Source organism: Rhinolophus ferrumequinum, chromosome 4 (genome assembly GCF_004115265.2).
Source record: "Rhinolophus ferrumequinum isolate MPI-CBG mRhiFer1 chromosome 4, mRhiFer1_v1.p, whole genome shotgun sequence".
Classification (NCBI taxonomy): domain Eukaryota; kingdom Metazoa; phylum Chordata; class Mammalia; order Chiroptera; family Rhinolophidae; genus Rhinolophus; species Rhinolophus ferrumequinum.
This window is the reverse complement of record NC_046287.1, coordinates 92,373,091-92,388,261: the sequence shown is the minus strand read 5'-3', so window position 1 is coordinate 92,388,261 and position 15,171 is coordinate 92,373,091. Positions and strand designations below refer to the sequence as shown.

Below are 15,171 nucleotides of genomic sequence, written 5' to 3'. Positions count from 1 at the left end.
TTGATCTGAACTGAGTCTGTTGTAGGCAGCATATGTAAGGGTCTTGTTTTCTTATCCATTCAGCCACCTTATCTTTTCATTGGAGCATTTAATCCACTTACATTTAAAGTAATTGTTGATAGATATGTAGTTACTGCCAATGTATTATTCATATATATGAATAATATATATGAAATATATATATATATAGCCATATGCATATATACATACATATACATGTATATACAATGTATATGAAAAATCTCATTTTTGACTGGCCTCAGACTTAGAAGTAGAAGCTCTCAGAAAGGACAGTGTATGTCTCTTGGCAGTCTGCTCCTGACATTTTTCTTTGGCATCCTTCATTCCTTGGCCAAAAAGTTGGTATATTCTGTGGCCTCTTTATTATTTTTCTTAGTACACTCTTTCTTCAGAGCAATATGCCAATGTTTGTGTTGCAGGACACATGGAGTAACAAGACGTTGAATCCTGGGTGCTTTGGTCCTAGGTTTCTTACCTTTTTTGTTCCGGGTCTTTCTTACAACGTGTTGGTGGACATCAACTTTTTTAGAGAGATTGAAAAGTTTGTGAATTCTGCTAGTGCTTTTGGGCCCCAGGTGTCGAGGCACAGTAGTATCAATGAGACCAAGAATATCTTTCTCTCCTTTTTTTTTTACAATGACCAAGTTGAGGACACTCAGAATGGCACCCACAATGCAACCTTGAACAGATTTGTACTTTCTATCTTCAGTCCTCCTTGGTTTATAACAGGAATTCCTCTTACTCAGGACCAGGCAGACATGGTCATGGGTCAAGACACCCTGCTTCATGGGGAAACCTTGTTTGTCATTCCCACCACTGATTTGAACCACCTAACCCATCCATTCTTCACCCAGAGTGTCAGCAGCAACTTCTGTGGCCATACGCTTCTCATAAAATGTACGAAGTTTGTGTTCATTGTCCACTTCAATGAGTTTCTGGCAGCCAGTGGCTGGGAAAGGGATGTTCAGCTTTATCCTGAAGCATCCAATTGCCTCCGAGTTGCCAAGAGAGCCTAACGTATTCTTTATTTCAATTATTGTAGTCTTCATTTCTGACTTTTTAAAAAATGTTTTCTATCTCCATTTTTATGTTTCCTATCTTTTCAGTGAAGTTCTCCCTGAGATCATTGAGCATCTTTGTAACCAGTCTTTCAAACTCTGTGCGTGATAGATTTCTTGTGTCCATTTTGTTTGGTACTTTTCCTGGAGCTTTGTTCTGATCTTTCATTTGGGACATGTTTCTCCCCATTTTTGCTGCCTCCCTGTGTTTGTTTCTATGTAGGACTGCTATGTGTCCTGGTCTTAGTATAGTGGCCTTATGTTTTAGGGGTCTTGTGGGACCCAGTAGTGTAATCTCCCTAGTCCCCAGAGCCCAGTGCTCCAGATGTGTCCCTTGTGTGGGTTGTGTGGCCTCTCCTGTTTAGTTGAGACTTGATTTTCATTTGCACATTATTGAGAGGGATTGACCCTCAGGTTGATTGGTTGTGGGGACTGGCTAAGACTACAGTGTAGGAGCTGTTGTGCAGGGGATGACCCTACAGAGCAGGGTTTGCTTTAGCAAGGCTCTGGTGCCTGCCCAGGTTGCCCTTTGGGTGTGTTATTTTTAGAGGTGGCCAGGTGATGCTCCAGACCTCTCTGAAGCTTGCCACTGGATCTGCCAACCCTCGGTCCTCCTGGGAGGGGGCCTGCTGCAGACCAAGTTCAGCTGCAATCTATGCCCTGCCTGGTGCCACCTGGCATGAGCCACAAAGAAATCCAGAGATGCCCACTACCCATGCTGTGCTTGGAGTTGCCTTTAGAGGCCAAGCTGCCAACAAAGGCTGGCTCTCTCTAGTGCTGTGTTTAGGGTCACTCAGCCAGAGATACAGGACACTCTGAAGCTAGAGCCTACTTGTTTGGATTTTGTGAACCATTGAAAGATTTTAGAAATGTCTGAAGCTTGAGTATTAGGAGGATATTTGTAGGAAAAATCCACTGGAAGCAGCTTGGGTGTTCCCCAAAGTTGGGTAGGGCATGATTTCAGGGAGTCACTAGGATGGGGTAGATAAAAGGTAATAGCCACTTTGATGTAGATTCAGATATGGCATCTCCCTGCATCTGCATGCAGGAAGGGGCAGGGCTCAACAAAGAAACAATGGCTTCCACCAGCTCCTTCGTTTGGGAGAAAGCTTCCCCTCCAGCCCTCACTCTGAATCTGGACAATTCCGTTCATCCCCGAATGTCCCTGGCACTTTTCAAGCTTCTGTCCCAAACCTGGAACTCAGAGAAAGTGGTTCTGTGAGTACGTCCATGCATGGTCCCTTTAAGAGGAGCACCTGGGAGTGCAGCCACCCTCCATCTCACTCAGCCACAATCTCTACTGGTTTTTACAGCCAGGAATTATGGGTACCTCTCTCCCCAGCTCTGAAACCACAGGCTGAGGAAAGGCTGGGATCCCTTGCTCCTCAGGGGGGGGGGAACTCTGCAGCTGAGATATCACTCCTGATTTTTAATGGTCACATGCTGGTGTGGGACCAGCCCATCCCGTGTCTCTGCCCCTCCTAACAGTCTTGAGGTGGCTTTTTCTGTATGTCTGTACTTGTTGGGCTTTGGTTCAGGTAGGCTTCAGCTGATTCTTAATAATGGTTGTGTGGTGGTTTAGTTGTAATTGATGTCCTGAGAGAAGGTGAGCACAGAGTTTACCTACTTCACCATCTTGACAAGACCCCTGAGTCCCTAAGCTTGTTGAAGCTCCAAACCAAACCAATCTGCTTACTTCTGGACTTCTTTTAAATGAAAGGAACAAATTTCTATCTCACTTTAAGCCACTATTGTTGTTTGATACTAACACTTTAAGGGCTTCCCTTTGTACTTGGAATAAAATAGAAATTCCTTATTACAACCAACCAATGGTAAAGGCCATTAATGATCTGGCCTTTACCCATATCTGCAATATATTCTATCCCTTGTTTCCTCTGCACCATCCCCATTGACCTTCTGCTCTTTTGGTCTCTCACGGAATCATGAGAGTAATTAAGGCAGTTAGTAACATCCTCATTATCTTGTCAACTTTTTTGAACTCCTGCTTCCTATGAATGAATATAGAAGGTGTAAGGCCCACTTTACTCTCCCAGTTTCTAATATTTTTAAGGGATCAGGATTTGGCTTTATTTCCTATAGTTAGTATTATCAAAACAAAATGTATTTTAATCATCTTCCAGATATTATATTCTGGTATTTGTATTGTTGTAGTTAAGATATGTATTAGTGGGAAAAGTCTGACATACACAGCTGCTGTAAATTCCCAGTTTATTTTAGCCAAGAATATAGAATTTAATTGAACTGAAATGACTATATTGAGCAGAAGCACAGACAAATTTCTTGGTCTCTGATTACTAGCTAGTGACAATTTCCAGAATAGTAGCACCCAGTTACAGTTGAGAAACAAATCCAAACGAGACAGTGGCATTGCCACTGTCTGGCTGTAGCATATAAGACATGTCTAAGTTATATTGCTGTTGCCTGGATACAAGCTCCGCCCCCCCATGCACACCTATAATATAGAGAAAGCATTTTAAAAGCTTTAACTTTGTGTAGCAATGTGTCAGGGGACTTGATTAGACTTAAAACATATCCAATAACTGATTTATAACAAATTTTCACCATGTTATTATTTTAAAAGCATATTTGTGTAGTGGGGGGTGAGTGTTTAGTATTTTTTGGAAATATTTTTGCTATTATTTCCTTATCAAGATCATTGAATGGCATAAAGGAGAACTTCCTTAAACTTTGCTGTACATATAACTATGCAATTAATTATTGATAAAAAACTTTACAGTTTTAGGAGTACAATTTAGATAATTTCATTTGGTAGATGAATTTTAGGAAAGATAATTAAGAAAATCAGGATGGCACATATTTATTGTGTCTTATTGTCTGCATTTTTCAGAAATATGCATAAGACATCATTTTATACAGTTTAGAGTATATGACTTTCAGGTTCTAAAAAATCTGATAGAGGCATGAAAAACATCAACATGAATTTACTTAATGAGATTCCTTTCACTTTTATGTCTAGGACTCAGCATAGTTCCTTTAAAATAGTAAGAACTCTTTATGAATGAATATAAATATAGTTATATTTAATCAACAGATACATGAATGTACATATTGAACAAATGAATACACTTGTTGACGTAGTTATTGAATAAGTTAAAGATAAGGAATTCACAAAAATTAAGAGAAAATTGATGTACTTTTGGTAAAGTGAAAAGTGAATTAGTAGAATTTCTAAAACTTTCAAATTATTTACTTTAAAATGTAGAAGTAATCACCAAATTTAAAATAGAGTTGCTTTCTTTAAAATATACTTTTTATTTTTGCCTACCACAAGTATCTGCTCCACAAATTCATTTGAAATGAAGTTATATTCATTAATGTCATAAGGGCACAGGATTGGATTAATGAAATGTTAATTAATATAAGTTTATATGTAGGTTTTTATGAGTAGAAGTATTGGAGAAGTAAATATGTTCTATTTAAGTATGATTTTCATTCTTTAGCAGTAAAATAGAGAAAAAAATACAACAGAACAGTATATTTGTGGGGATTAAAAAAAAGCATACGGTTTTATAAATGTAAATTGAGTTTTGTTAATTTATTCCACGAATATTCATTGAGTCATCTACTTTGTATGAGGTATGGCGAAGAAAAAAAGATAACAGGTTTCTAATCTCATGGAGTTTATGTTCTCATGGAAAGTGTAGTTCAGACAACATAAAAACCCCAATAATTTACAATAAAGATCACTGTGAAGAATAATCTACAGCCGGCATTTTTATGCTCTATATGATATGTAAAAACACCATCCAATTTTCCATGAAAAAATTATAGGTACACATTTAGAATTTAGTATGGGTTCTTAAATCATTGAATATAGAATGAAATATCCTGATATGGATTTTTTTATTACAGTTTTGGCCAACAATTCTGTTACAAGGAGATACCATATAATCGAACAATTAGTTCGTTTTTCTATCCTTTAGCTTTTCATATTTTAAGAAATCATTTTTTCAGTTAGTGTTAATAAGTATTTTGACTGATACTAATAGTATGTTTTCAAAAGTTTTCCTTAGACTACATATAGTAAAATCCAGGCATTATAAGACACAAGATAAACTAATCACAGGCTCATGTTTGTGGAAATGAAAGGTTCCTGACTAACTGTTCTCAGTAAAGAGATCACATTCCCTGAGAAAGCAGAGTTGCTACTGGGGAGAAATTCTCCTTCATGTATCAAAACTTCGTGCAAAGAAATGTTCTTGGAAACAGAAAGACGATCTATCACATCCCTTTCAGCTGGCAGGAAAATTGCCAGATAGGGAGACTTTATACGTGGGAATATGTTCAGAATACTTATTGGAAAATAGCCAAACTAGTGTCTGAATTCCTGAGAATTTATCAACATGTTAGTTTCTGCTCTGGAATAAAGCTGTTTCACATTCTGTAAACTTTACATGTATAATGGGAAAAAACCCCTTCCTCTATCACCCACATTTTTTGAGGTTACTCAAGGTTACATAAATAGAGCCAGTGTTGGCTTGTTTGTTTATGAGAGAAATAACTATAAAGGAAAGGAATCTTTATTTACTGTGCTAGAGACTCCCTTTTTTCTTTAACTGAGGAGTGTCCAGTGTGATGCTCTCATTCATTTATATCTGATCTGGACCTAATAACTATAAATCAAATAATTAAGTCAAGGCTTTTTGATTTTCTGTGCTGCCGTTTATTTATATTTGATAAGAAATAAACGAAAGGTTATTTTGATTTCAAATGATCACAGTAATTGTCAGGAAGAAATAGTTAATAACCTATGCCTCAGCTATATGGATCACTTAAACATTATTCTGAGAGAAAAATAAGTTGCCTATTCCTATTGAATCTTTTAAAAAATTTTTTAATTGATTTTATTGGGGTGACATTGGTTAGTTAAATTATATAGGTTTCGAGTGTACATTTCTATAATACATGATCTATAGAGGGTGCCAAAAATATGTATACACATTTAAGAAAGGAAAAAACTGTATTAAAATTGTAATACTCAGTATATACTGATAACAAAATGAATACAAGTCATGTGTATACATTTCTTTGGCACCCGTGGTATATACTGCATTGTGTGTTCACCACCCAGAGTCAGTTCTCCTTCCATCACTATATATTTGACCCCCTTTACCCTTTTCTACCACCCGCCTCCCCACTGATCCTCTGGTAATCACTAAACTGTTGTCTATGTCTATGAGTTTTTGTTTGTTTGTCTACTTCATTTGTTGCTTTCAGTTTTATATCCCACATATAGTGAAGTCATATGTTTCTCGATTTTTTTCTGACTTATTTCACTTAGCATGATAATCTCAAGATGCATCCATGTTGTCACATATGGCAATATTTCATCTTTTCTTATGGCTAAATAATGTTTCATTGTATATATGTACCACATCTTCTTTATCCAATTGTCTATCGAAGGATACTTTGGTGTTTGCATGTCCTGGCCACTGTGAATAATGCTGCAATGGAACTTATAGGTACATATATCTTTACAGATAAATGTTTTCAGATTTTTTTTTTTGGTAGATACCCAGAAGAGGGATTGCTGGGTCAAACGATATTCTATTCTTAAATTTTTGAGGAACTTCCATACTGTTTTCCACAGGGACTGTACCAATTTATATTCCCTATTGAATCTTAGCTTTTAAAACCTTTGAGAATTTTGAGTTAAAGGAAAAGAAATGCAGCTAGCACAAGAATTTTTATTTTGAATCAAAACAAAATTGCTATTCTCAAAGAGATACGGGAAAATAACCTAGAATATTTTAAAAGTAGAAGGAAAGTACTACAGACTAAAAGAGATCCTGGAAATGGAAAACACTAGGAAGAAATTAAAAAATTTAGTAAAATTTTGAACATTTTAATGAGTTTTTATAGTAACTAAAACAAAATGAAAAGGAGATAGAATATAAGAGCAAGGATAAAAAAATAAAAGAAGTACATGGTCAACTACAAGATCTAGTATACAACTAATTGCAGTTTCAAAAAGAGGACAGACATGGACAGAAAAAAAGAAGACATAATACAAGAAACTTTCACATAACTGAAGTCATGAGTATCTAGATTGAAAGGTCCTACCAACTATTCAGCACAGCCAATGAGAAATGATTTATGCTGAGCCTTATCATCATGAAAGTCCAAAATACCAAAGAGAAATTGAAGATCCTAAAATATTCCAGTTAGAAATAAAACAGAATGCATATATAAAGGAACAGGAATCAGAATAACTTAGACTTCTTCAAAGCAACAATAGTAATTGATTAAGTCTGTCATGGACCATACTTTTCAACCTAAACTCAATATTTAGTTAAATTATCATCACATATGCCGCTAGAATAGGACAATTTGAGATGTTAAAGTTCTACATAATTCTATCTTCCAAGCACTCTTTCTCAAGAAATGAACAGAAGATCTTTACAACAAAAGGAAGGAGAGGAAGACAAAAGAGGATGATCTGGGCTCCAGGAAATAGAGCGTGCAGGAGAGAGGCTTTGGAAATCCTAGGATGGTGGCAAAGAAAAATATTATGGCAACAGCTGAGTAGCAGGCATAGTGTGACAATACACTGTCAGAGGTGGGAGTGCTCCTGAAGCAACATACACAAAAATCAAAAAGAACTGATGGGTTAGGACATATGTGATTATATCAGCAGGTGTTTTATTGTTCTCTCAGAGAATTTGGGGAAGAATCGGGGAAGTGATAGATGTATAGAAAACAAGGCAAAAGAAAAATGGGCAATTCCAGGAAATACAAAATTTTAGTTCATGATGTGGTCTGCTGTGGATAATGTTTGGGACATGCTCCTGCTCTCATTTTTGCTGTGCTTCCTCTTCCCAGTATTTCAATACCACACATGACAATTGGTTTAACATTTCCCAGCAGCTGGCAACACTAAAGATAAGAGAGCCTTCAGATGGCTACACTGGGTTGAAGAGAATCAGCCTGAGAAACCTTGTCAAGTTGTTTTATTTTCCTGTGCCTCAGTTTCTCTCATCACTTTTTCAGTTCTCAGAGATGATCTGGAAATCCTCTCTTAGAGTTGCATCCACAGAAAACTTGTTGTCTGTATAGGAATGAAAAGACTTTGACAAATATAAATTTATCTCTCTGACTAGCTCCCTTCCATTGTGAAAGTGTGGTTATACCAACTTTGAAGACTTTCCTTGGAATGGTACAGGTTTAAATACTTCGAATATTTATTTGTATTATACAGAGAAGAGAAAAGAGCAAGAGGAAACATCTCCTTTCAAAATCCTAGTGTAGAATTTTAGATGCGCATTGAATTAAATGAATGAAAATTGTGTTAAGTAATATATGACTTTTACTTTTATTCTTCTTGATCACTTTGAACAATTATTAAATGGATAAGAAAATCTTAAAAAAAAAATAAAACAGCAGAAAACAATATCCTACTTGGGTAAGCATGGAAACTGATAAAATTACCACTACATAAGTATAATCTAGAGTTTATATTTGAAGTTCCTTCTAGGTTAGATGCACAAGCACATTCAACGAAATTGTTAAATTGCTGTTTTCTGCAGCAGCCTGGGATTTTCCAAAAGGGGAAGAAAGTCCATAGGAGAAAGTTTGAAGCTACACATCCTCAACGATGTTCTCTTTTTGCCAAGCACAGAAAATTAAAAGTTTAATGAGATCACAGCCAACAAATACGAAGTTAGGCCAAATTAATAAAATGTGGTAAGTAACTATGACTCATGCATCACCCCTGATCTGCAGGAAATAAAGAGGCAGATAAAGTGTTAAAATGAACACAAGAAGCAGCTGCTAATTGACAGGAAATGAGGGGCTGGGAGGTCTTTTTCCAGAGCCAAGACTTCTTGTAGTAGATGCAGGAACACGCAATCATGAACTTCTTTTTCTTGAAATTAAAATGAATATGACTTTAATTTTTTATTTTCAGTTAGCAAATGATTACTATGTGTGTTGAACATGAATATAATTTTAAAGTTTTTTTTATTATAAAAGTGTATTTGAAAAATGCTGATGAGCGAAACAGAAGAAAATCACTTCCAACCCACTGTGCAGATATAACTACTGAAAAATTTAGTAGATAACTTTTCTGAACATATTTTACTCAAAACCAATTTTTATCAAGATATATGCATGACTATATAGTATTTATTACTTTTACCTATCTTTTTTACTTTTGAATGTCAACTCTGTACTTTAAGAACAAAGCTAAAACACTACAAATGTGACATGTTACTAGAATATCATAAATGGCTTATTTATGAGGTTATTTGCCTTGTAATACTTCAGAGGCATTTTTAATTTTTTTTAGGATGGAACATATTTCTAACCAAGCATAATACAAGATTTCTTTGTGATTTGTAATACAAATAAGCCAAGAGCAAGCTATTTATCATTCCAGATGTGGGAGAGTTTCAGAAACATTTCTGAGATCTATCTTATGTGAATATGATACAAATAGCTTATTATTTATTCAAGTTACAAACTTGATTAAGGTTGTCTCTGCTCCTTAGTGGAATCAATTGGAGAAGAGTTTTTATAATCTGAAAATAAGTTTGATATATGAATATATTATTAAGAACTTAGAACATATGTGCTTTATGGACTCCCAGCATACAAATGGTTATTGCTTAGATATCAACACTGGGTGAATGTGTTCTCCAAACACCTCTTTCCTGAATACTGAGGCTCTTGATTGACCATTGTTTTTCTTTGAAATGAAGAGCAATAACAAGGACAATGTATTCTGGGATGCAAAAAAGCATTGATAAAAATCACATTTTTTTACTTACAGAGCTTTTCTGGTTATCCATCTTTACCTTCGTTTGCAGAGTGATATAGATGGCATTAGTGTGTTGTGTGCATGTGTGTGTGTGCATGTGTGTGTGTGTGTGTTTTTGTGTGTACGCATAGCTGAATGAAAAAATATCTCTTGGGTGATACCCTCTCTGTTTTCTACTATTTTCTTTCTCCTTTACCCAAATTACCTTTACTTCTCTCTGCATTGATAAGTCTGGATCATGTGTGATCATTCATTCAATTATTCATTCATTAATTTAACAAATAATGATTGAGGGGTATGTGCCAGGTGATCCAATGCTCCTTTGAAGGAAAAGAAAAATAGCCAAATAGAAAGATAGCACTTTTAATCTCTATTCTCCTAGGGTGGTGAAAAAAGAAACAGCATGCATTTATATTAAAATTAGTAAAGGAATTGACTGTGTGAAAATTTTCATTTTATATTAATAGCAGCAAGAAGTAGTTTAAATAAACTCTTCTTAAATTAATGACATTCTAGACTATTGGATTAATGAAATATTAATTTATATTATTTATATTTGGATTTTTATGAATAGAAGTATCAGAGAAGTAAATATGTTTTAGTTAAGTCTGATTTCAGTAGACTATATAATATATCTTTCAATCAGAACTACAAAGTTTAGTGTGAGGTATTGTTTATTAATATTAAATATATAAAGGACATGCATTTATTGTTTTAATCAGTTCTTTAAGTATTTAATATTTTTAACTTTTTTAGTATTATTATTTATTTCTTGTTTTATTCATTCTTTAAATTTATTTATGTCTTTCAGTTACAGCAGACACTCAATATTATTTTATGTTAGTTTTAGGTGTGCCGCATAGTGGTTAGACATTTATATAACTTATGCTGTGATCCCAGCGATTAGTCTATTACCTATTTGGGGCTATACATAGTTGTTGCAGCATTATTGACTATATTCTTCATATTGACTTTACATCCCTGAGACTATTTTGTAACTACCCAATTTGTACTTCTTAATCCCGTCACCTTTTTCACCCAGTCCCCAAACCCTCCCATTTGGCAACATCAGTTTGTTCACTGTATCTATGAGTCTGTTTCTATTGTTTGTTCATTTATTTTGTTCTTCAGATTCCACCTTTAAGTGAGATCATATGGTATTTGTCTTTCTCAGTCTGACTTATTTCATTTAGCATAATATCCTCTAGGTCCATTCATGTTGTTGGAAATGGTAATTTCATTTGTTTTTAGGGCCAAGTAATATTCAATTTTATATGTTGCACTTCTTCATTTTCCAGTCATTTATTGATGGACACTTAAGTTGTTTCCATATCTTGGCTATAGTAAATGGTGCTGCAGTGAACATAATGGTGCATATATCTTTCAAATTAGTGTTTTGGATTTCTTCAGATAAATACTCAGGAATGGAATTGCTGGGTCACAAGGTAGTTCTACTGTTATTTTTTTGAGGAAACTCCATGCTGTTTTCCACAGTGGATGCATCAACTTGCAATCCTACCAACAGGGCACAAGAATTCCCTTTCTCTGTATAATTGCCAATATTTTTTGTTTGTTGATTTATTGACGATAGCCAGTTTGACAGGTGTGAGATGATATCTCATTGTGGTTTTAATTTGCATTTCTCTGGTGATTAGTGATGTTGAGCATCTATTCATATATCTATTTGCCATCTGTATGTCCTCTTTGGAGAAATGTTTATTCAGGTCCTCTGCCTATTTTTTAATTAGATTGTTTCTTTTTGGTATGAACTTATATGAGTTCTTTATATATTTTGGATATTAACCCCTTATTGGATGTATCATTGGAAAATATATGCTACCATTCATTATGCTGTGTTCATTTTTGTCATGGTTTCCTTGGCTGTGCAAAAAATTTTTAGTTTGATGTACTCCCATTTCTTTATTTTTTATTTTCTTTCCTTGCTTAAAGAGACGTATGCAAAAAAATATTGCTACGGGTAATGCCAAAGACTTTACTGTTTATGTTTTCTTCTAGGAGTTTTATGGTTTCGGGTATTACATTTAAGTCTTTAATCCATTTTGAGTTTATTCTTGTATATGGTGTAAAATAGTTGTACAGTTTTTTTTGCATATACTGTACAGTTTTCCCAACACCATTTATTCAGTAGACTGCCTTCATGCCACTGTATATTCTTGCCTCCTTTGTCATAGATTAAATGACCATATATGTGTGAATTTATTTCTGGGCTCTCTATTCTGTTCCATTTATCTATATATCTGTTTTTATGCCATTACCATACCATTTTGATGACTATAGCCTTGTAGCACAGATTGATAACAGGTAGTGTGCACCTCCAACTTTGTTTTTGTTTCTCACTATTGCTTTGGCTATTCAGGGTCTTTTGTAATTCCATATAAATTTTAGGATTATTTGATCTAGTTCTGTGAAAAATGACATTAGTATTTTTATAGGGATTGCATTGAATCTGTAGATTGCTTTGGTGACTATGGACATTTTAACAATGTTAATTCTTCCGATCCATAGCGCAGTATATTCCGTTAATTTGTATCTTCCTCAGTTTCTTTCTTCAATGTCTTATAGTTCTCCAAGTACACATTTTTACCTCTTTGGTTAAATGTATTCTTAAGAATTTTATTTTTTAATGTAATTGTTAATGTGATTGTTTTCTTAATGTATCTTTGTGATAGCTCATCATAGATGTATTTCGGAATATTAATTTTATATCCTACCACTTTACTGAATTCATTTATTAGTTCTAATAGGGTTTTGGTGGAATCTTTAGGGTTCTCTTTATATAGTATCATGTCATCTGCAAACAATGATGGTTTTACCTCTTCCTTTCCAATTTGGATGCCCTTTTTTTTCCCTTGTCTGATTGCTGTGGCTAGGACTTCCAATATTATGTTGAACGAAAGCGGTGACAGTGGACATCCTGGTCATGTTCCTGATCTTAAAGAAAAAACTTTCAGCTTTCCCCAGTTGGATGTGATGTTAGCTGTGGGTGTGTCATGCATGGCCTCTATTATTTGGAGGTTCCCTCCATCCACCCTTTGCTGAGAGTTTTTATCAGAAATGGATGCTGGATTTTGTCAAACTTTTTTGCATTAAGTGATATGCTCATATATATATTTATCCTTCATTTTATTTACGTGTTATATCATGTTAATTGATTTGTGGATATTGAATCAAACTTGCATCCCAGGAATAAATCCCACTTGATCATGACATGATCTTTTTTTGGATCAACCCATGAAAAGTATGGTGATTCAGTATCATCAGTCTCTTTGAGGGAGAATACTAGACTTCATGCCCACGTAACATTTTTGCTACGGAATATGCAAATGTGGTTCTTCTACTTTCTACACATCAGTGTTCCAAAGTCGCTAAAACATTTTCTGAGTAGCTTTTTATGTTAATCGTTATCAGACTTCAGTGTGCATAAGATCACCTGGACAATTTTTTTAAAGTGCAGGTTTCTGTGATTCACTTAAAATTTTCTGTTTTGGAGTTTGAAGAGTGAGGCCTATGCATTCGCACTTGAACTCCCTACCTGATGCCATTGTTCTGTGAGGCAGGCATTGTGCCACGTCAGGTGGTGCACATATAATCATAAATGTTCCTTGCTCTCAAAGGACTTAAATAATTTCAATATAATGTGGCAACAAACTCCAGTATTTCATGTGACTCCAAGCAGAATATTTATTTTAAATTAAATTAAAATAAAATACACTGTGTAATATAAGTACTTTATTGCACCTGTATAAGCTTTTTTGCTAGACCTTTATTTTAAATGATTCTGTCATTATTATCAGTTGTTACTGTATTACACAGATGTGGGATTATATTACCATGTCATTTCTGAAGTTTTTCAGTGTTTGCACTAAATGAATTTGGAATCTCACATTTGGTGGCTGTCCCATTATTGTGCCTTTATTTTTTTATTATTGAAAAAAATTTAAATTTGTTTTTCAATTACAATTGACATGTAATATTATGTTAGTTTCGTGTGTATGACATAATGATTAGACATTTATATACCTTACAAAGTAGTCACCACTAAGAAGTACAATTAACAGTTATAAAAATAATCATAAGGATGTAAAGTACAGTATAGGGAATATAATCAATAATATTGTAATGACTATATGTGGAGTCAGATGGGTACTAGACTTATGCGTAGTGTGCCTTTTAAAACACAGTAATTTGTGATCTGTATTTGCTTACCGGTGGGTCTGATTGATTATTATCTTAAACATTCAAACATTTTAAGATGTCTCATTGAGACCTGGCTATGTTACAAAGATAGGTTAATGAAGACACAGAGTAGCTTGACAATTATGTATTTGATTTTCTTTTCCAGTAAATTAATTAGTTACTTTACCACCTGAAATCTCGTTATACTCATTCTGAAGAAATTTTCTGCACATTTTGATGAAAGAAACATTTTTGTTCTGTCATGACTCACTCAAATTGGAAGATGATAGAATGAGAAATTTCGGACTAAATGAGGTTTTAAATGCTGTTCATTTAAAATTCCATGGAAAAATGTTTCTATTCATTAGATACAAATTGATGATCTCATCACCAAGAAAAAAATTTCCATGTCTATGAGGCTTTGTTTATTTGTTTGTCTTGTTTCTTTGTTGCTTTCAGTTTTATATCTTACCTATGAGTGAAGTCATATGGTTCTTGACTTTTTCTATCTGAGTTATTTCGCTTAGCATAATAATCTACAGATCCATCCATGTTGTTGCAAATGGCAGTATTTCATATTTTTTTATTGCAGAGTAATATTCTATTGTGTATATGTACCACATCTTCTTTTTCCAATCATTTATCGAAGGACACTTTGATTATTTCTATTTCTTGGCCAATGTAAATAATGCTGCAATGAACATTGGAGCACATATGTCTTACAGATAAATGTTTTCAGATTTTTGGGGTAGATATCCACAAGAACTTAGTGGTTATTGGAGGGTTAGCGGGGACGGGGAAGGTAGAAAGGGAAAAGGGGTCAAATATATGGTGATGGAAGGAGAACTGACTCTGGGTGGTGAGCACACAATGTAATATATAAATGATATGTTATAGAATTGTACACTTGAAACCTATGTAATTTTACTAATTATTGTCACCCCAATAAATTTAACTTGAAAGAAAAAAGAAAAAAATTTCCTTAGTGGGAAGAAAAATCTATTTCTATTTCTGAGGAACTCTTCATTCAAATGCCTCTACAGAGGACCTGGCCAGCTTAATGCAAGTTGGAATAATGAAGTTTGATTAGTGAGT

General features: G+C 34.5%; 1 pseudogene; it reads right to left on the bottom strand.

Annotated features, from left to right (window-relative positions):
- Positions 1-243: 243 nt before the first annotated feature.
- LOC117021220 (40S ribosomal protein S6-like) lies at positions 244-2,232 on the bottom strand (annotated as a pseudogene).
- Positions 2,233-15,171: the final 12,939 nt, after the last annotated feature.